The 23651-nt window shown below is 35.9% G+C and overlaps 1 protein-coding gene and 1 pseudogene across 35 annotated transcripts in view; one reads left to right on the plus strand and one right to left on the minus strand.

Moving 5' to 3' along the window:
- PTPRD (protein tyrosine phosphatase receptor type D) overlaps positions 1-23651 on the minus strand; it is a 2191141-nt gene that overhangs the window by 2127140 nt on the left and 40350 nt on the right. The window lies entirely within an intron of this gene.
- LOC144321524 (5'-nucleotidase domain-containing protein 2 pseudogene) lies at positions 9340-12684 on the plus strand (annotated as a pseudogene).

Below are 23651 nucleotides of genomic sequence, written 5' to 3' on the forward strand. Positions count from 1 at the left end.
AATAAGGTCTAATATTTGTAATATTCAGATAGTCTAAGGCATTTGAAAAAAAAATGTATAGACAAACACTAGAAACATAAGCATTAAGATAAAAATGGATATAAGAAACTAGAGACCTATATATTTTCTTCAGTAAAAAGACATTGTGAAGAAGTATAAATGCTAAGAAAATAATAAACTGGAAATAGGCAGAGAGGGAGAAAAAGAGAAAAGAATATGGAGAAAAGAGAAAAAAATTGCTCATGAAACAACAATGAAATAGCATTACTGGTAGGAATATGTTAATTATAAACTATTGGAATCCAACTTTTGGTAAATACAGAATAACCTTAAATATATAAATAGCTTTTGTAACTATTTTTTATACTTCTGAGATGCTTTCCTAAAAAGGTTTCTGAAACCTGAAACAATATTTGCAACTGATGATGTTTACCACAGAGTATTTTTTTGGTAGCGAAAATTAAGACTGAGCTAAATGTCAAATACTAGGGAAATTACTTCATAATTATAAAATTACTTCGGTAATTTTAAATTACTTCATATTTATAAAATGACCAACCAAGATGTTAGGTAAAAATTAAACAATTCAGAATTCCATATGGAATGTGATCTTGATAAAGTAGGAAATGTTTAGGAAATACATATAGAAGGAAATATAAAACTGGTTACAAAGGTAAGTATTATAAAGTTGTTTTGTTTTTTATTCTCATCACCCTGTATAGTTTTATGCACATTCTATATTTCCACAGGGAACATATATTACCTATGTGTCCATTTACATAAGAAAAGTACAATTTGTTTCATATAATGATACTTTCTAATTAGGGAAGGCCAAAAAGTTAACAAGTCCTATCTAATTCTTCATTAATGCTGTTGACTTTAACTGTGCCCTTGAATCATACCAGCTCTTTGAAAAATAGAATTTTAATATGCTCCACAAACACAAAGAAAAATCCATTGTCTCTTTTCTTAAAAATTCATGCTTTTAGATTATTAAAAATATTCAACATGATTTATAGATCTCATTAGACCACTTAAAATAGTCTATTTAAGGAAAAAGGACAATTCATTGTCAAAATTAATGCATTTCCCTAAATTTTCCTCTATTTTAAAATTCCTATCGAAAATGCTAAAGGTTATAGAAGTAACTGTCAGGACACATTTTGGCAACATCTGTGGGCAAATAAATGGTTAAAACAAAAGTATATGCATAGTCATGTTTTAAAATTTTACTGCAGCAAGGTGGATTGATATAGTAAAAATAGATAAACTAATTTAAAGCAACAGAACAAGCAATCTGCCATATCAATGAACAAAAGTGAAAAACTAATAATTTGGTTTGAAATGTTGAAAAATAATATGCAGGAAATGGAAACGTACAAGTAGTATTCTTGTAAAATAGTGGACATCCTATGAAATTGAGGATGTATTAGAAAGTGATATTCCTGCATGGTTGTAACAGAAACAGGGATCTTATGTCCCAATTTTAGCTCTTGTTCTGTGCCAATTACCTGGACTTTAAGTGCTGGTTTATTTTTTTTCATTACTTTCAAATGAGTAATAATACTAATATTGTAATATGGTCACAATTTTCACAGTAGAAAATGTCACGACTCATGAAACTCAGGCTGGATTTAGTTTTACTTCAGTTTCACAAGCAACTGGAATCCCAGCATAGCTTTTGGTATCAAGGGTTATTTGACTGAAAGAAATGGCAATTCACTCAAACTAACAGAAGTAGTGACAGGATCATACTAAGGGAACAGAAGACACATGAGGCTGAAAGGAGTTCATGAAAATTGTAATCAGCATCTACACTCCATTTCTCTCATTTAAAAGGATACCTCAGGGACACCTGGGGGGCTCAGTCTGTGAAGCATCTGTGTCAGCTCAGGTCATGATCCCAGGGTTCTGGCATGGAGCCCCAAGTTGGGGTCCCTGTTCAGTGGGGACTCTACTTCTTCCTCTCCCTCTGCCCCAACACCTGGTTGTGCTCTCTCTTGCTCTCACTCTTTCTCAAATAAATAATTTTTATTTATTTTTATTTTTTAAAAGATATTCATTCATTCATTCATTCATTCATTCATTCATTCATTCATGAGAGACACAGAAGGAGAGAGAGGCAGAGACACAGGCAGAGGGAGAAGCAGGCTCCATGCAGGGAGCCTGACGTGGGACTTGATCGGGTTTCCAGGATCACGCCCCGGGCTGAAGGTGGTGCTAAACCACTGAGCCACCAGAGCTGCCCAAATAAATAATTTTTAAAGGATATCCTATCCTTTAAAAGTGTATATATATATATATATATATATATATATAAAGTAAAATGCCAACCTCACTGACATGGTATTAATTCTTAAAAGCCTTATAAGAGAATAAACACTCATTCTCTATACAGCATATTCTCTCCCCTCCCTTTCCTCCATCCTTCTCTCCTCCTCTCTTCCTCCCTCCCTCTTTCTCTCTTTGCTATCTCTGGTTTTGTTGCACTCCACAACCCATGGCTGACAACGTTTTAGATCCAGCTTTCCCATAAAGTTTTATCTACAGAGCTTTGAATACTGCTCTCATTATCCCCAAATCTCCCAAACTTTAAACTTCAGTTATTTAGAACCTTTGAACATGTTCCTGTGTTCCAGGTTCAAACATTCCTGGTTCCTCAAGGGAGAAATTTGATTGTCTTAGTTTGGATTAGCTGTTCACCCCTGGATTTATCATCTGATGTCACACATGGAGCTACCTCACACGAATACAGGCAGCTGCATCAGCTCCTTCAGGAAAGTCTGTGGAGGTCATCGCCAAAGAAAGGGCATAAAGTTTGAGATATAGGTACTTCAAACTTATGCTACATTTAGAGAAGCACATAGTGTTTTACAGAAAAACATCAGGGCTGGTTTCATGAGCTCATGTTTTGTACTCTTGCACAGGGTCCTGCACAGAGAAGGCCCTGTGTTTGGTTTAATGCTTTTTTTGTGGCCTTGTTGAAATTCTTAATAATATTTAAACAAATGTCCCCTGCATTTTCATTTCACAGTAGGCCCTGAAAATTCTATAGTTGGATCCAACCACAGTCCTTACTTCTGAGATACTTAAGATTCTGTAATGGATAAGTCTAATCTGCTAAAACTGAGCCCTTTTGTCTCTTCCAGATTCAGGGCACTAAAGAACAGAGGATAAAAGTAGGCACTACCATTCTAAAACAGTAACCTAAGACTATGCTAATATGCATAATATAATGAAGTATCACCATTTATCTTACATTATATTAAAATTCAATCATCTTTGATATAAATCAATTTAGATGGGATATTAATTAGAAGTAGATGACAGGAAAAAAATTATAAAACTTTCAGAGTCCAGGTAAAAGTAATTTGATTTTAAGAGTCTTGATACTGTTCTTGAATCCCTAGTGCTTAGCAAATCCTCCAAGGAGATATAATAAAAATGTACCTTTATATATATTTCACTGCCTTCTCCCAACCCTTTATGACCTTTTTATTGACTCTCCCTAGCCTGATAATATAGTAGTTGCAGCTACTTACAGCTATGTGACCAAGCGAAAGTTACTTAACAATTCTCAGGCTTGATTTTAATCATCGTAAAATGTAAGAAAATAATAGTAACAAGCTAGAAAGACATGCTGTGAGGATTACAGAAGAAAATGCACATCAGGCTCAGTGGTTGAGCATCTGCCTTCAGTTCTGGTCATGACCCCAGGGTCCTGGGATCAAGTCCCGCTTCAGGCTCTCTGCAGGGAGCCTGCTTCTCCCTCTGCCTGAGTCTCAGCCTCTCTCTCTCTGTGTCCCTCATGAATAAATAAATAAAATCTTAAAAAAAAAAAAAGAAAATGCACATCATCACTCAGCACAGTATCTGATATTAAATAAGAATTAAAGAACACTTCACTTGTATTTTATTATAACATTTACCATGATGTGTTATAATTTATGTCACTTGTTTGTCCACTTACCCTACTGCTTTATAGGTCCTTGCTAAAAATTACCACTTCCTGGTTATATTTTTATCATTAGTGTTAAATACAATGACCAGCACACAGCACAACCTTTTCATGTGTTTGAATAATGGAAGGATGAATAGATTCATTTAATGAGAATTTTTGAAAGTGGTGATACACTTGTAAAGACTATATTCCCTCATCTACTAAAATCCAGAACAAAATATTTGCTTAAGAACAGTAGCAAACATCATCAAAATAGCATAGTTTTGGAGTTAGAACCCTTTATTTCCACATCCTCTTTGGAATAATATCTTTAAAAGTATGCAAATAAAAAAAGTTTGATCATGTTTTACCAAAATGATTAAAAATCCCATTTCCTTTTTATACATTGTGATGGGGAGATTTCAATATCTACAGACTTGGAAGCAAAGTTTAATAAGAGTCAACTTCATTAGAGTAAAAGCAAATGTATGGGTTAAATACAGGAATTAGAAAATGCAAAAAACAAGAATTTCCATGCCCCTCCTGGAGAGGGATGTTTCTTAATACTTGTATGAATCCCTTCAGGATGTGATAGAAAAACTTACTTTAAGAAAATTTCACATACACACATATTATAGTATTCAATTGTAGGAGATCTACTGGTCTTTTGAAATACATTTATGCACATTCCAGTATGTATAGGCCTGCAATATCCACTAGCAATTTTGCTAGCCACTAAGAAAATCTGGCTATTTAAACTAAATTAAAAAATTCAGTTCCTCGGTATTACCAGCCAAGTTCCAGGTACTCAACAGTCACGTAGCCATTTAAATTAAGTTTAAATCAATTAAATCAAACATTCAGTTCCATGTCACACTAGCCACATTTCAGGTGTTCAATAGCTACATGAGGCCAGTAGCTACCATACTGAACAGTGAAAATATAGGACATGTCCATCATTTCAGAAAGTCCTATTGCACAGCACTGACATTGACCCTGAAGAATTCTTGTCCTAGTGGAAGGATTGTGACCTGGGTACATGTGGTGCACATGCATGAGGGAACACTGCTTTCAGAGAAAGGTTAAATCTATTTCCTAGTAAGCATAAGATTGACTTTTAAATTTTCTCCCAATTACCAGTTCTACGGATATGTAAACTTTCCTTCAAAACAAAAGTGAAAATCAGTAGCAACTTGATATTATAGAGAGTGTCTAGCTTTTGGATTTACCAGGGTTGAAGTCAGGTTTTCTATTTCAGTTGCTCGCAATATTTGGCAAAGTAATGACTTTCTCATATGTAAAGTGGTGATAGTAACACTTATTAGGGTAGTTTTATAAATTAGAAACAAAAGACCTGAAATGCTTTTGTAACACATTTGAGATACTGTGGTAAATATGGTAAGACGTTGACCAGAAGAGCCTTAGATTCCATCCAGTATGTCCAATAAATTTCTATTATAAACACTGGAGAATTTGTGTTGTCTTCCCACTGCACCTCATACTGAACGTGATTATATACATCTATCATCTTCATATTTCCATTTCCTAGAATTTCACATAGTACACAACAGTCATTCAATGAACATCTGTTGCATGAATATGTGCCCAATGCTATACACGGAGGTAAATGCAGACCAAGGAACATATCCCAGGACTCCTGAATCTCTGTGATCTAGTGCAGAGAGCAATGGATAGAGAAAAATATATATATATGGTTCTGCTTTTTGTTTCTTGACCTTAAGTAATCATATTTCTGTCCTAGGTATTCTCCTCCATGAAATAACAGAATCCATAAACTCTTCTCTAGCTGATTCTCTGGAATGCAGCTTTAAAGTGTCTTCCATTTATAAAATATTATAGCGGGTACATAAAGACCTCTTACATATTCAACACCATATTTTAAGTATTTCAGAGGTCAAGTAATGACACACAATATTTCAATTTTACCATTATTTTTATTTATTTTTTGTTTGAAGGAATAGTGAAAGTTACATTTACATTTATAGTTAAATGGAAAGAAAGAATAATACTTGAAAAACATGAACTGATAACATTGATAGAGAGATCAAACATTGTCTCTCCTTTATTTTTTTAAGACTTCATTTTTTAGATTAGCTTTAGGTTTACAATAAAATTGAGAGGAAAGTACAGAGATTTCCCCTAAGCCCCCCATTTCAACACATGCATAGATTCCACTATTATTGGCATCACTTGTCAGAACAGTTTGTTTTTTTTTAAACCAAGGATGAAGTTTTTTTAAAATCAAGGATTGACACATCATAATCACTCAAAGTCTATTTAAGAGTTCACTCAGTGTTGTACATTCACTGGGTTTGGACAAATGTATAATGACATAAATCCATCATTACAATATCATAGGGAGTATTTTCACTGCCCTAAAAACTTCTCTGCGCACCCTATGCATCTCTCCCATGCCAAATCCCTGGTAATCACTGATCTTTTTTGTTGCCTTCATATTTTGGCATTTATTAGGATGTCATATAACTGTAATCATATGCATAGCCTTCTCAGACTGGCTTCTATTACTTAGTAATATGAGTCTTAGGTTAGTTCATGTCTTTCCATGGATTGATAGCTCTTTTTGTTTGTTTGTTTTTTGAATAAAATTGCACTTAATGTACTACAGTTTAAACATTCACCTACTAAAAGACATCTTGGTTGCTTCCAAGTTTTGATAATTATGAATAAAGGTGTTATAAACATCTATTTTCATGCTTGTGCATGGACAAGTTTTCAATTCTTTTCTTTGTGTAAATACCAAGAGCATGATGGCAAGATCTCATGGTAAGATCTTATGTTGAGTTTTGTAGTAAACCTAAAAGCTGTCTCTTGAAGAAGTTGAATCATTTTGCATTCTTGCCAGCAATGAGTCAGAATTCCTGTGGCTTCACATCCTCACCACCACTTGGTGTTGTTTGTGTTCCAGATGCTGGGCATTCTAGTAGGTGTGTAGTGGTCTCTCACTGCTGTTTTAACTTGCATTTATCTCATGACAAATGATGTAGAGCATCCTTTCACATGCTTATTTACAATCTACAAGTCTTTGGTAAGGTTTCTGTTAAGGTCTTTGGCCCATTTTAAAAATAAGATTTTTTTTTCTTGTTGTAGCTTTTTTATTTAATGTTTTATCTCATTATGAATCCTTTTACACTATATGGTAAGTCATTTATATTGAGAGACTCTTTGGAAGATGGTCTGTTTTTAGAGAGAAGGCATCGTGCCAGAGTACACTGTGCCTGCTTCTCAGAATTCAAGTTGCAACATCTTTTAGTGATTATTCCATCCACTTTAAATTAAAATAATCTAGGATCACTTATAATGTGACAATATGATATTGTTCACAACCTCAGAAAAATGTAGCAAGTAATTAGGTCTATGAGGAAATACTGTACGAACAAACAAAAATTGAACAGAAGTATTCAACATTATCCAATTCCCCTTTTGCCTATGAAAACCGTAGAAATGTTTATTAGTTGTCATTGTCATCACTATTGTTTTATAGTGTCTGTAGTTGTGGTCCATAATTAGAAACAACAAAAGTCTTTGGAGAAAGCGTTTTGTGTGATTGTTTTGTTAAGGAAAGGAGAGAGCTGCAATAACACTCAAAAGTCAGTGAAGTATCTTAATTTATGCAGACACTTGAAATACACAGGAATCAACATTTAAATCACTTAATAGGAACATTTTGGAATCCTGAATAATTCTTTTACTATATTGACATCATAGGCGTATGAATATGAATAAAATTGAGTAAAATGCCTGAATAATGAATGATATACTTCAGGATGTTAATACAACTCTAAGTCATTAAATGTATTTCCCTTAAATTTATATAAAATCCTGATTTTAATTGTGCCATCTAAATAAGTAATATTGTACTGACTCCAGTTTTCTACATGGGTAGAGTAGTGCAAAGGGCACTCAGCAGTGAGTTGGAATCTTACAATACAATGCAGGGCCACTTCTAAGCCTGGAGACGCAAAACACATCAATAGATTTATAGTGCACCTTTGCTTAGAAAACTTTATATCATATCTTATGAAATGATTTGTAAGATGAAAAGCAATATACATCCAGCTATGATGTTAACTATATTTAACATATCTAGCTAATATAAGATTAGCAATTTTTTTTAATAAAATCATGGAAGTGTTGAGAAAACTTGCTAGCATGAGGGCCATATAGGAGGGGGAGGCTATTATACAGACTAGATGTAATTTGAAGGGAATTCCCATTTTTCAAAGGTCCTCTAGGATCCACTTTACAGAAAACTGTTCCTTCCTGGAATAGGTAAAGAATGAACTACGCTAAGACAAGTACAGTATTCCTCATTCTCAATCATATTTTTTTCTAAGGTAGATCACATGAAACTGGGACAATTAGAACTCTTCCTTAAAATTTGTTAAAATCCAGCTGGGAGAAAAGAATCCTTTGCACTTGATCTTGCAATTATGAACAACAAGCTCTAATGCGCCATTCATCATGGATCCAAGGTCATATGAACAGCCAGAAAAAAGAAGGGAGGCAGAAGGCACACAGAAGAGATGAGAAACAGAGACTGAAATATATATATATATATATATATATATATATATATATATATATACACACACACACACACACACACACACACACACAAGACACAGGTATATATGTATGCCTCATGAGTCCTAAGGCTACATATTTCTTATGGTTTGATTTTGCAAAACCAGTATTTTCCCCTTCATATTTAAGCTGATTCTAGCTCAACTAGAATTCTAACTTTCATCAAAACAATTCCTAGGTAATGAATTACAATCATTTTTAAAGTATATGTTTAATATAAAAATTCAGTTTTAAAAATTATGCTCAAATACTATGATTAGTATTATTGAAAGGGTGTTGTTGTCACTGTGGTTGTTCTCTTTCATTCTTTTAAGTTTAGGTGGGGGTGCCTAGACTTTATCTTTACACTTTCAAAGATTGTAAAAACATGATGCTTTTCTTTTGAACAAATTTTGCTGTTAAGTAAGAAAAAACTATTCAAAGTGAATTCCTAGCATGTTGATTTAGTTATAAAATCACATTATTCTTATAACATTTGTAAGAAATATGTCTTTCAAAAGTAATTTCTATAAGACTACCTTTAACAGAGAAATCATAATGCATCCACATATTTTGAAATATCATCTGTGCTAGTTGCTTACCTGTTGTTTTCCAGACCCATAACCACTCTTTAAAACTGCTCTAACCTGATAAAATCATTTTCCAGTGAATTATAATTTGCAGATTTCTATAATTGCAAACTTCCTCCAAATGTTGGCAATAGGAGGCAGTAGAAAGACATAAGAAGCAGCGAAAAAGAAAGATAAAAATATTCTGTTTCTGATAAAAGTGGTATGGCACTTCCTGGAAATGGCCATAAGATTGGCTGGGCTGAGGTGATTTGTTCAAGACTCAGGTAGCCTGAGACATCCCCTTTTAGTAGTTTCAGCCTTGAGAGAGGTGAAATTTCTTTTTGAGTCCAAGAATACCTGAATAGCATCTTCAACATCAGAGAAGAAGGTGCAGAGTTATGGGCTCACCAATATTATTTTTTTGTTCACAAACTTGCAAATTGTCATCTCCATTTGCCATTTGCTATTCTATCCTTACAAATTCCTCTGTGACCAGGTCACTGTACTGCCTTACTCCCTCATGTGAAATGTGAAGAGTGGTTTCTGTTTCAATGACTAGAACCTGACAAATACAAATACAGCATTATTTTTGTTTTATTTTTCATTATGATCATAAGAAAGATATGTGACTTAATTAAAAAAAAAAAAAAACACCTAATATCCTCTTCTGTCTGCCAGAAATAACCAGTTGACTATACAAGGAGGTGATGTCCAACAGAGAGGGCTTGGCTGAATTTGACACATTCTGGCCTCAATTTTCTCATCTATTAGATAAGGGACTTTGTGTAAAGAATGTATAATTGCTTCCCATAGGCTATAGATTGTTTATCATTTGTCCACAGTCATTATGCCTATATATAATAAGTGTAATATCTAAAGATTAAATTTGGATCCACTAGTTCCACTACTACTTACCCAAAGAAAACAAAAACATTAATTTAAAAAGACCCATGCACCCCTAGGTTTATTACAGCATTATTTACAATAGCCAAGATATGAAAGCAACCTATGTCCATCAATAGACAAATGAGTAAGGAAAATGTAATATACACACACACACACACACACACACACTGGAATATTACACAGCCATAAAAAGGATGAGGTTGTGCCATGGCAACAACATAGATGAGCCTAGAGGGTGTCATACTAAGTGAAATAAATCAGACTGAGAAAAATACTACAGGATTTCACTCACATGTGAAATCTAAAAAAAAAAAACACAAATGAACAAATGCAAAGCAGAATTAGATGTTTATTTTTAAAGATTTCATTTATTTATTCATGAGAGACACAGAGAAGGGGTGTGCAGAGGGAGAAGGAGGCTCCATGCAGGGAGCCGGCGTGGGACTTGATCCCAGGATTACAGGATCATGGCCTGGGCCGAAGGTGGCGCCAAACCGCTGAGCCACCCCGGGTGCCCCGCAAAGCAGAATTAGATGTTTATTTTTATTTTTTTTTAAGATTTTATTTATTTATTCACAAGAGACATAGAGACAGAGAGAGAGAGAGACAGAGGCAGGCAGAGGCAGAAGCAGACTCCATGAAGGGAGCCTGGCATGGGACTTGATCCCAGGACTCAAGGATCACGGCCTGGGCTGAAGGCGGCGCTAAACCACTGAGCCACCCAGGCGTCCCAATAATTAGATGTTTAAATGCAGAGAACAAATTACTGGTTACCAAAGGGGAGGGAGGTAAGGGGATGGGCAAATTGGCAAAGGGCAGTGGGAGACAGACACTTCTAGTTATGGAATGAATAAATTGTGAGAATAAAGGGCACAGCATATAGAATAGTCAATGATATTAGAAAAAGAATTGGGCAGAGGGCGGCGGACTGGCCGACGGGCCGAGGGCTGCACAGGCCGCACCTGGCGGGTGCGGGGCTGCGGGAGGCCGCTGGGCGCTGGCTGCCGTGCAGGGGCCGCCGCGGGCCGCGAGCCGCCTCGCCCTCGCCCTCGCCCTCCTGCCCTGGCTGCGGCCCCCCGGGGCCCGGCGCCCACTGCCCGGGCGCCCTGCACTCTGCGCCCGCCGGCGGTGCCCAACTCAGCGCGCACCTGTGGGCCTGTCACCAGGACATGAGGAGACTGGTGCACGACCTCCTGCCCCCGGAGGTCTGCAGTCTCCTGAACCCAGCAGCCATCTATGCCAACAACGAGATAAGCCTGCGTGACGTGGAAGTCTATGGCTGCGACTACGACTACACGCTGGCCCAGGCCGCAGACGCGCTGCACCCCGAGGTCTTCAGTGCTGCCCGTGGCGTCCTGATGGAGCACTGCTAGCACCCACAGGGGATCCGAAGTATGACTGCGACCCCAGCTTTGCCATCCCAGGCCTCACTACGACATTCAGAAGAGCCTCCTGATGAAAACCGATGCCTGCCACTACCTGCAGCTGGGGATGGCCTCCAGGGGCCTCCAGCCTGTGCCTGATGAGGAGGAGGTGCTCAATTCATATGGGGGCACCCAGCACACCCCTCTGTACCAGATGAGCGGCTTCTATGGCAAGGGTCCCTCCATCAAGCAGTTCATGGACATCTTCTCGCTGCCGGAGATGGCGCTGCTGTCCTGCGTGGTAGACCACTTTCGGGGTCACGGCCTGGGGTTTGACCAAGCGCATCTCTACAAGGATGTGACGGACGCCATTCGAGACGTGCATGTGAAGGGCCTCGTGTACCCAGTGGATTGAACGGGATATGGAGAAGTACATCCTGGGAGCGGACGAGACGTTCGCTGTCCTGAGCCGCCTGGTGGCACATGGGAAACACCTGTTCCTCGTCACCAACAGCCCTTCCAGCTTCGTGGACAAGGGGATGAGGCACATGGTGGGTCCCGACTGGCGTCGGCTCTTGGACGCGGTCATCGTCCAGGCTGACAAACCCAGCTTCTTCACTGAGCAGCGCAAGCCTTTCAGCAAACTCGATGCGAAGGGCTCCCTGCGCTGGGGCCGCATCACCCGCCTGGAGAACAGCAAAACCTACCGGCAGGGAAACCTGCAGGGCTCCTGCGCCTGACGGAACGGCGGGGACCCCGCGTGCTCTACTCCGGAGACCACCTGTACAGGGACCTGGCGAACATCATCCCCGAGCTGGAGCGCAAGATCCGCATCATCAGCACGGAGCAGTGCCTGCGCTCCCTCCCGGGCTGCGGGCTGCGGGCTGCGGGCTGCCTGGCTGAAGGGGCGGCAGGAGCTGAGGTGCATCCCCAAGGCCCTGTTCAATGCTCAGTCCGGCAGCATCTTCCGCACCTTCCACAGCCCCACTTCCTTCTCCCGGCTTCTTGTGCGCTCCTCTGACCTCTGCATGGCCCCCTCCGCTGTCTGCTCAACTACCGGGTAGACGTCAGCTTCTACCCTCGCCGCACGCCCCTGTAGCATGAGGCGCCGCTCTGGATGGACCAGCTCTGCACCGGCTGCACGAACACGCCCTTTCTTGGCGACATGGCTCACATCCGCTGAGGGCACCTTTATTGTCCACAGCAGGTCCTAACCCCTCCTGTCCCACCCACACTGGGCTCCAGTCCAGGGCGGGCAATAAAAGTGGTCTCCCTCTTAAAAAATAAATAAATAAAAAATAAAGGAATTGTATAGTGACAGATGGTAGCCATGCTTGTGGTGAACATAACAGAGAGAGAAGATGAATCACTTACGTTGTACACCTAAACTAACATAACACTGTATGTTAATTATACCTCAACAATATTTTTTTTAATATAGAAATTTAAAAATTTGGAATATACAGAAATTATATACACAAATATAGGCACAAATTTCAGTCTAAAGACCTATTTCACCAAAAGGCCTTATCATCTACCTAACTGCTCAAGTTATAAACTTTGAATTTATTTTCGTATTAGACTACTGAAATAGAAGCTTAACATGTCTCCCTGATGTTCAACTTCACTGTTCTAATATATTCTTGAAATATATAAAAATCCATCAATGCTTCTTCATTATCTTTGAGATTTATCCCTATAATTGAACAAATATTTTTGTAGCGATGATTACGCACCAGGTGGAATGTCTTGAGAATGGTGAACTGGATACAATTCTGCCCCCATGGAGTATATGATCTGCTAAATGAGATAGATATTTAAAAAAAACAGTCCAACAAATAATTTAGGAAATTTTATGGTAAGTATTGCAATTTTTATTTTAAAAGGGACTACTGAGGGGGACACCTGGGTGACTCAGTTGGTTAATCATCTAACTCTTGATTTTGGTTCAGGTCATGAATCAGCCCCTTGCAGGGCTCCTTGCTAGGTGTGGAGCCTGCTAAAGATTCTCTCTTTTCCTTCTCCCTCTGACCCATTCCTTTCTCACGCACAGGTACTCTCTCTCTCTTAAAAAAAAAAAAAAAAAAAAAAAAGTATTAAAATGTATACATAAAAAAAGAAAAAGAAATAACGTCTTAGGATTAGGATTACATATAAAAACTTCAGTAACCTGGCTTTCTCTCTTACCTAACTTATACCTAATACAGCAAACTAGTATATTACAGATTTATTATTTTTAAGAATTCTTTTATACAACTGAGCTTTTGTATATTCAATTTCTTAGCTCTGGTACAAATTCTTTTAAACATTTCTTGTTGTTATACAAACATATAGAAAAGTATACTTTTTAAATGTTCCCTTCCATTTTCATATGGCTAACTCCCACTTAACATTTAATGTTAATTCTTAAGATTTAAGTTAAGAGGTTTTATTTAGTCTACAAAGAATGTGAAATCCCCTATTTCCTTCCTAAGCAATCTCCATGTCACATGGTCACATGCCCCTCCCCCCATTTGTTTCCATAGTGTTTGCCTTTTTCTTTCCTAAAAGTTAATAGGAAATATTGCAAAAATCTGCATAATGGGTACCTTTAAGATCAAAGATTATATTTTATATGCTTAGAACCATTTTTAGAATGATTGGTATAAGAATTCATACTTCCCTTTTTAAAAAAATAATTTATTTATTCATGAGAGACAGAGAGAGAGAGAGGCAGAGACATGGCAAGAGGCAAAAGCAGGGTTCTCTGTGAGGAGTCCAATGCAGGACTGGATCCCAAGACCCCAGGATCACATCCTGAACTGAAGGTAGACGCTCAACCACTGAGGCACCTAGGAGCCCCAAGAATTAATACTCTTCTAAATCTTATTTTGGCCAAAAAATCAAATAAAATGCCTTTTAATATTTTTTCAATATTAAATATTTTTAATTTTTAAAAGGAATATCTATTGTATATTCATAATCATACAAATTCTCACTTTTTGGTGTTATCTAGGAAAATATAGCTTGATTAAAATTAAAGCAATAATAATACTGAGTTCCATTTACTTATGTGATAAGATTTCCAATGTTATTCTAGCATATACTCTCTGTAAGTAGTTTCCAAAGTATCTCCCTGCAGTATGATCTTCTTTTGGAAAACAATCTGAAGCAGGTCTGATTGTATTTGGGGGTGAGTGCCTCTACCCTTTTCCTTGATACCCATGATTTATCTCTAAAGTTCTCTCTTTGCAGTAGCCCCAGTGGCTCAGCGGTTTAGAGCCGCATTTGGCCCAGGGTGTGGTCCTGGAGTCCCAGGATTGAGTCTCACGTCGGGTTCCCTGCATGGAGCCTGCTTCTCCCTCTGCCTGTGTCTCTGCCTCTCTCTCTCTCTCCCTCTCTCTTTCTGTGTCTATCATGAATAAATAAATAAAATCTTTAAAAAATTTTAAAAAAATCAAGTTCTCTCTTTGCTATCTAAGAACTAAATGGAATACAGTGCAAAAATCACCAATATGTAGTATGGGAAGTATAGACGTACATAAATAAATATATACTGCTTTTTATTTATTTATTTTTCATACTGCTTTTTAAAAACCCTTACTTCCATTAACCAAAATATCATAATCTCTGAATTTTTGTTCTATTTGATAGTCTATTGCATATTTGGTATTTGATATTTAACTTTCTGATTATATATGTATGCAGTTCAGAATTTCAATTGTCATCATTTAAATAAATGCAACAGTTTCCATCATTCATTGGCTGAAACCAATTAATATGTTCTTTGCATTGTAATAAGAACAAGTCTCTGTTCTTATTTCCAGGAGGCTCAGCTAATCCCAAACAACTATGCCAACATTCTAGGTTAAGGTAGCTGTACTTTCTCCCCTTCCAGCTTTGGTTTTCTGGTTTGTGTCATTGTTGTTGTTGCTTTGGTTTTCTGGTTCTTTAATTATTGGCATATTAACCTATTTGCAGGTATGCTCTTTGATCTAATTTATTAAAAATTCATCCTGTATATTTGTGTGTATATCTGCATATACACAACAGCCTTTACTTCCATTTACTAGATGCAATCTAAATATATTGCAAATTTACCTAGCATATAGGTTGATAAATTATTATTGTTTTCATAGCTATGTAATTCATTATAACATTCTCTCTCCATCCTACTTTTTCTTTATTTTCTAAATCTGTCAGGTTCAATCACAAACATATTTCTTTCTTCAAAGTGAAGAAATTATGAAATTGTGCTTTATTTATTTGTCATGCAACAAGTATTTTGCAGATAAATCATATTTTGGGAGTGTTTTAAATGAGTTTAGATCAGGTGTAAAAGTAATAAGCTGAAACATATTTATGGATGGAAAGAAAAATGTTTTCCACATAGTAGATAATCTAATGTGATACAGATGCATCAGTGCTATTCATGTGATATTTCTACTGCCTTACTTTGAATAGATGTTTCCTTTGTTCTGTCTCTACCATGGCATTCAGCATTGTATTAGAATTGTTTGTCCACTTACCTGCATTTCCAACATAACACCAACCTTACCTAAACTATAAATTTTTAGAGATGGAGATGGTATCTTGTTCACCGTTGTATCTGTAGTGCCTTGGCATGCAATAATCATTTCACAAGTATTACTGAATGAATGAAGACAAAGTAAACAGCGCTGAAATAGTTCTCTCTCTTAAGGATGCCTATAATCTTTTCTTCAGAGCTCCCCTATAACATTTATCACATTCAAATGTGCATGGTAGATATTTCTGTTATGGGTATATTCCTCTTGAGATATGATGGCAGGCACCTAATTCTTATACCTTCCTGTAACCCTTGACACTGTGTACCATGCATAAGAAGTTACAAATAAGTGTATTTTAAATTAAAGGGGGGAAATAAAGGTTTTTTGGGGCATAAGGGAATTCAACTATTTTTCTCATAGGTACTCAATGGACTTTCATTTATTTTTATTTTTTTATAAAGACTATTTATTCATGAGAGACACAGAAAGAGAGGCAGAGACAAAGGCAGAGGGAGAAGCAGGCTCCCCATAGGGAGCCTGATGTGGGACTTGATCCCTGGACTCGGGGTTCACGCCCTGAGGGAAAGGCAGATGCTCAACCACTGAGCCACCCAGGCGTCCCTCATTTCTTTTTTTAAATGTCATATTAAACAACAACTATGTGCAATAGATGTGGCCACAAGTCACTTCACTAATTTATGAAATAGTTTTTGAACACTATAAATGCCAGACTGTTCTACATGCTAAAACGACAGTAATGACAGAGTCTCTGTTCTTAAGGAGCTTTTGGCGAATAGAAAAAATAATGTAAAGACTGTAATGATAAACGTGGAAAGGAAAAGTTATTGGGTTTCTCCAAGAGAGTTTGAGGAGATTTTATCATAAGTGAAATTTCATATGTTTGGATCATGTAAAGAATGATTCTAAAGGCATTCCAAAGGTAGAAAATCAATGGAACACACTTTAAAAGGTAGAAAAAATGTTATGGGTAAAACAAAACAAAACAAAAAAACTGGATAGTTAAAAAGACATGAAATGTCTGAGGAAACTGAATATAGGGGTAAAGTTAAAACTCCTCTCATTTAGCATATAAAAATAGTCTTTGTGCAAGGTTAGTATGATCACTATAATATAGAATTAATCTAATTGTCTACATATATTAAATATATCATTTTCATATCACACTATAATATATCTTGTCTAAAGTGCTAAGTCAAATTATTAACTTATGTTCCTAGATTTTCAGAAAGAATCTCAAGAAAAGAATCCTTAGCTATCTCTCTCTCACCCATTTATCCTCTTCACAAACCACTGGACCTATACCACTTGTTTTGTATTTGTTACATTCCCTATTTTGATAAACTAGAATGTGCAGAAATATCCATTATATTTTACTGTTCAAGAAATAATATCAGTCTCAATTATCAGTTTCAATTACTAAGAACTCTAGAGGATATTATCCAGTGTTCGCCATAAGAAAGTAGCCTAAAGGTCACAAATGATCATGGTGAGCTTAAATAGCTAAACTGAGATTTAATTTTAGCAATGCACGCTTTCTCTTTCAATCCTATGAGAAGGCAACATAATTCTTTACAACTATATTGCTATAAAAAGATACTAAAAAGGAAAATAGTGATAGATGGAGAAGGTGCTGAGAGGAAGAACAGAATAATGTTTATGTAAGATTAAAAATCTGAAATGGAATTAGATCAAATGCTAGAAAAAACTGTTGTCTGCATGTACATATGCATACATTCACAATGGGGAGGGAACCTATTTTACTCCCTGGATAGCTTTCTACAGCATTTTCCTAGCCAGGACTAGCTGCCAATTAAATTCCTTCCCTTGCCAAAAAAATTGCAAATCTGATTGATCCAAATTCAGGACATTCACTTGGCTTTATTGTAGTGGAGGTTACAGGTCATCATGTCTTAAAGCCCGGAGCTGAGGCTTTGTGTGCTCTGCTTGCTTATTATCTCCTATGTGGTCAACATTCTTGGGCATGCCTGGAGGTTTGCCCACTTGTTAATTAGGGTTAATTTTTTTTTCTATATGGCTATCTTTTCTCCCCCTCCCCCACATGTACATGTCCCTTAGTCCACAGCACTGTAGGGGAGAGGATGGAAGGATTTTGAAACCAGAACTCTACCTGAAACTTGTAAAATGTGCAGCAGAATATATTAGAAGGTCATGCTGCCAGTTGCTGTGGCATTTTCATTCATCTGCTTTGCTATTTTGTGACTACTGCATTATAGTGTAGTATTTTGTTAATATTTATGGCATTGCAGATAAAATGCAGCATATTGTTATTTTAAGAACATATAATACTATAAAAATATGTGATGTTAATGATTCACTAGTCTTTAAATTTGATTTTTCTTTTATGAAGGTACCAACAGATCATATTTGGTTATCTATGGATATAAAAATTTAACTTGGAAAGATTTACATCATGGAGACTTTACCACAGTTATTAAAAACTAATGCTACTTTCTTCTGACATTTACATTATGTCTGTCTTCAGAACACTCATATTTTTAAGACACTTGGGTATTTTCCTGATGATAATCTGAGAGGATGCTACTTTTATTTTATGTGTTATCATCAGATATCATAAATGCTTCATTAATTTCAAAAAGCTTCTATAATATAGTAGAAAGATTAGCTTTGGAATGTGACAAGTCTGGATTTAAATCCAGATTCTGTCACTTACCTGGATAAGTGATCTTGGAATTTCATTGTTCTTTGTGGGCCTCCATCCGCATTGTTACTTGGTCATAATCATGACCCTAAAATGCTACATTAAAACTGCATATGTGAAAAGCAGCCATATAAAAGCTTTCCAAAAAAAAAAAAAAAGAAAAAGAAAAAGAAAAAGCTTTCAATTACTGTGCATTCCTCCCAGTGAAGGACCCTATAGGAATGGGTAACAGGAAACAACGGACTTTACATTTTTAGTACCATCTAAATTTTTATAGACTAAAACAAACCATATTTTCTCAGTAGATAAAATCTAGAAACACATGTATCTGAAAAGTACAATACTTCTAGAGAATAATTAGTTCTTCCCAACTCAAGGGCCTTAAGGGGGGAATTACAGTGAAATGAGTGTTTTTAAAGCTGTGAAACAGTTAAAATGACCATCAGGCCAATATGTCTAGGTCATTGGACTATTGTACATTCACAAGGAGTCATGATTCATAGGTTCTATAATAGTATTGTTCCTGGAGGAGAAGGAAAGTTGTTTAAAACACAAAGTACATTATGGTGAAATAATTCACTGACAGGGAATTGTTTTCTGGACAAATCATCTCAATACCACACTATAAAGAAAATGATTTAACCAAATCTTAAACTTATTCCTATGAGATAAGCTGGAAGAAAGCATGATATTCCCAAAACTGAAAACAATGAGGTAAGAAACTAATCATAAGCCATTCCACCAAGTATCCAAACTATAAAGATGTCAGCAGGTAGATGAGGGAAGAGCTATTCTTACCAATTAAAAAAAAAATAGTCATTCATGCCTGTGATATAATAATAACAACTCAGAGTAAGAATAAACTTTAAGAATAATTTCCATAGTTCTATGAAACTATTCTATGTATTCAATGCTCTATTAAGAGTCAAGAAAATATACTGATTCCACATAGGAAGATGGTGAATACCTTTCACTGATAAAAATTAGTGTCTCTCTAGAATCAGAATGAACTACTGTCCATCCACAGAGCTTGACTCTTCCTTTTCACATGCTGGCCTAGTTGCTGATGACCCTCCACTTTTTTTAAAAAGAGGATTTAAGGTGAAAAGAGGCTGAAGGAATCTATTCCAGGAAGGGCATTATGTAGAACTAATGTTTCAGTTTGGGTGAGAAAGTGACCATTGAGTCATGTGAAATGTGACTGAATCTATGCAACCTCCAACAGAATTTTCAGATATTTGATTTGCACGTAAATTCTGACTTGTGAGTATATAAGCAGTCCCTGATACAGCAGGCTTAAAGGCCACAAAAATAGAAAAACAAGATTTTAAATCCTGGAAATGGAAATACATGTTAATATTACCAGATGGAATGATTTTAATTATATCTGTATATTTCTTTTTTTTTTTTTTCAAATTTATTTACTGATTTGAGAGAGAGAGAGAGAGAGTGAGCGAGAACATGTTCCTATGCCTGGAGTCGGAAGAGGGCAGAGGTAGAGACAGAAACTTAAGCAGACTCCACTGAATGGGAAGCTGGGGCCCAATGTGAGGCCCAATCTCATGAGATCAGGACTTGAGCCAAAACCGAGAGTCATGCACTTAACTGACTGAGCTGCCCTATATCCATATACTTCAATATGTTTTTACTCTAAAGTTAAAACACAAACATAGATATTGAATGTTATTTAGCTCTGACAAATATATCCAGCTCCAAATGCAAGTTTCCCTAACTCAAAACCCTTAATTCAACAAATTTACTTCTGTATACACATCCAGTAACTTTACACATTTAGATTCAGATATATATATGTATTGCTCACATTTCAAGTCATTTTTGTTGGGAATGAGAAATACTACTTCTATCCCAAACATATGTTGAGAATAAGAAATAAGAAAGAATAATAATTAAGAAAATTATGAAATTTAAAAATTAATAGAGAGAAGTAAGGCATATATGAAAGAGCAGAAATTGTTTTCAGTGAAACAATTACAAGGGTAAAAAAATAAGAGTAGGAATAAACCCAACCAGTGAAGTACGATGACGCTAGACAGGCATGGGCCATGCATGGGGTATACCATAGAAGGATTCAGAATGCTAAAGTCAATAATATTAGCTGTATAATTCAAGTAGACATTTAGATAATGTAATAAATGGGAGGAGGTGTCCTATGTAAAGCATCTGCAACAAATTCAGTAATTTTTAAAATATCTCGTTGAAATTGATGGGAACACAGAGCTCAGAAAATCTCCAAGGTGATAGATGATAGATAATAGATTGATAGATAGATAGATAGATAATAGGTAGAGTGTGTAACATTTTAAGTATAGTTGGTTATTTTCTCTATAATTATTGGCAAATGAATTTATGACTTTTGTAGTTTTATGGCCAATCCGATTTTTTTTCAATCCGATTTTTTTTAACTAGTAGTTTCGAGTTTGCATTATAGTTTTCTACCCAGATTTTCAGGAAAGTAGAAGACGGACCACCAAACCTCAAAATATTAATTCATTCTCAATAAATTAATCAACAGAGTATATTGAAATAATTACTGTAAGGTGAGACAGGAAGTAAGGGTTGAATCCCAAATCTGTGACTACTGAGAAACTACCTATCATCTCTGCAGTTTACTTCTTCTCAGTAAAATGAAGAAGCAACTAGAGAGAAAGGTCAATTCTATTACTTCTAAGACTTGGCCAAGATATGACAAGTTTATGATTCCAATAAATTTGTGAGTTAAAGTTCATTATACTTCTCAGATAGTTTAAGCAATGCAACAGACGAAGTTTTTACCACAAAATTGAATAAAGGAATCCTTATACAATCTGTTCAAAAAAAAGTATACTTTGTATATTAATTTAAATCAAATTCATATTACTTTAGATAAATTATATATAGTTCAAATGCATATGTTAGATTCTATTGCTACTGTTAAATAATTTGTTGCCTAACTTTTCTCACTTGATTCTCTACAAGAGTTTAAAAAGACTTTCTACAAGTTGTTGAAAACAAATCTCATAGTAAGCAACCTTAGAAAGGTACAGTGTGAGCTAGAAAATCAACAAAGCAAAAAATCATCAGGAAAAACACAAAAATTATTTTTAAATATGGAAAATATTTATAATGTGATGATATTAATCATCATAACCAATATCCTTTAGATTACTGAAATCACTGGCTATCTTCTAGGAAAAATTTATTTATTTATTTATTTATTTATAAGTTTATTTCTTTTTTTTTAAAGATTTATTTATTTATTTATTTATTTATTTATTTATTTATTTATTTATATATGATAGGCATAGAGAGAGAGAGAGAGGCAGAGACACAGGAGGAGGGAGAAGCAGGCTCCATGCTGGGAGCCTGATCCAGGACTCGATCCCGAGTCTCCAGGATCGCGCCCTGGGCCAAAGGCAGGTGCTAAACCGCTGAGCCACCCAGGGATCCCCCATTATTGAGAATTTAAAGCTAAGAACAATTTTCAAATATTAACTATATTAATGTTAAATATAATGAAATATTCTATTTTGAAGAAAGAAAACATACTCTTTCCATGAAAGAAAGAATTATTAATCTTTACTATTAAATAACATGCAGGTTTTAAAAAACCTAATTTTTTCTAGAAGTCAAATGGGAAAAAAACTGTCCATACTTAGTCATTGCATTTAATGAGGGCAATAAATGAATTTTTTAGTCATGGTTAAAGTAGAAAAGGTGGTATTAAGCAGTATTCTCTTTGTTTATGATCTAGAAATTAACTTTGCACATTTCCCGTGGTGTTTAAGCAAAGAACATTGTCATTAAATCACTCTTATATAGCATGACTTCATTATAGATGCAGGATGAATAAAATACAGGAGTATCAATCCATGTCTGCTATATCTGTCTGCCAACAAAAGAAAGTGGTCACTTACAATGATTACAAACCACATCAAGCGTAGTCTATGTGTCACATCTTCACAGAAGGCAGGTGGCAGCTTGATGAATTTTCTTTTCTAGTGCAAGTCTCTCTCTCTGTCTATCCTTCTCCCCCATCTTTTTTGTATCTCTACCCCACTCTTTCTCTCCCTAGGGGTCCAAATGTCATTCCTCTATTACTCAGGAGATGAATCCATTTTCTTTCTGCTAACTCCTCTTCCTGGGAAGATTGAGAATCTCCTCATTGATTTTGACTAGGGAATTATTATTTTTTTTAAGTAGAACAGACTTCTGACCTTTCAAATGATCATATTAGGATGGTTATTTTCACATTATTAAGTAATCAAGGAACAAATGCATTAGGAAAGAGTTTGGTTCACAGGCAGGCCTGTCGGCTTCTAAAAAAAATATTTTGCACTGACAGCTAACCCAGATTCCATTTCTTCCTTTGCCTATGAACCACATGGGAAGCTAAAATGCATTTTAACATTGCATTTTGCCTAAAGGCTATCAGTAAAATTTAATTTTCTTACTGCATTGATTTTTCCATTATAAGTTGTAACAGCCTAATGATATCTCATAAGAATTTTCAGCATCGAGGAAAAGGATGTGAATGATTTACCAATGATAAAACAGCTTAGAAACATATTGTGATTTTGAAACAAATCTTCTAGGTCTCTTTTTGATGGGCAGTTTAAAAAAATGGTACATTTTATACTCTTAATGTTTATATAATGCTTTTAATACACAATTATAAAGGTTAATATGTAACCTTGCCCTTAAAAAATAGAATCCCAATATTTGAAATCAAAACATTCTATTGTAGGCAGGAAATTCAGTATCTAGATACGGGGCTGATTGTTAAAAATCAGTGTGTCACGCTGAAATAAGATGACTGAAAGACATTAGTGTGTAAGGCTCCTGACTCTTAAGTCTTAATTGTATTTAGGACACGTTGATATCTTACCCTAATTATTTCAAATACAACAAGTTGTTGTGTTTTTAAGTTTGGACAAAGCGTAATTCAAAGAAACCACACAGCCCATTTCCCTAACAACAAAAACAACAACAAGCAAAAAAAAAAAAAAAAAGATGAGAAGTCTAATTCTTTTCTTTTTAAATGGTTGTCTCATCGCT

Source organism: Canis aureus, chromosome 10, assembly GCF_053574225.1.
Source record: "Canis aureus isolate CA01 chromosome 10, VMU_Caureus_v.1.0, whole genome shotgun sequence".
NCBI classification, from domain to species: Eukaryota; Metazoa; Chordata; class Mammalia; order Carnivora; family Canidae; genus Canis; species Canis aureus.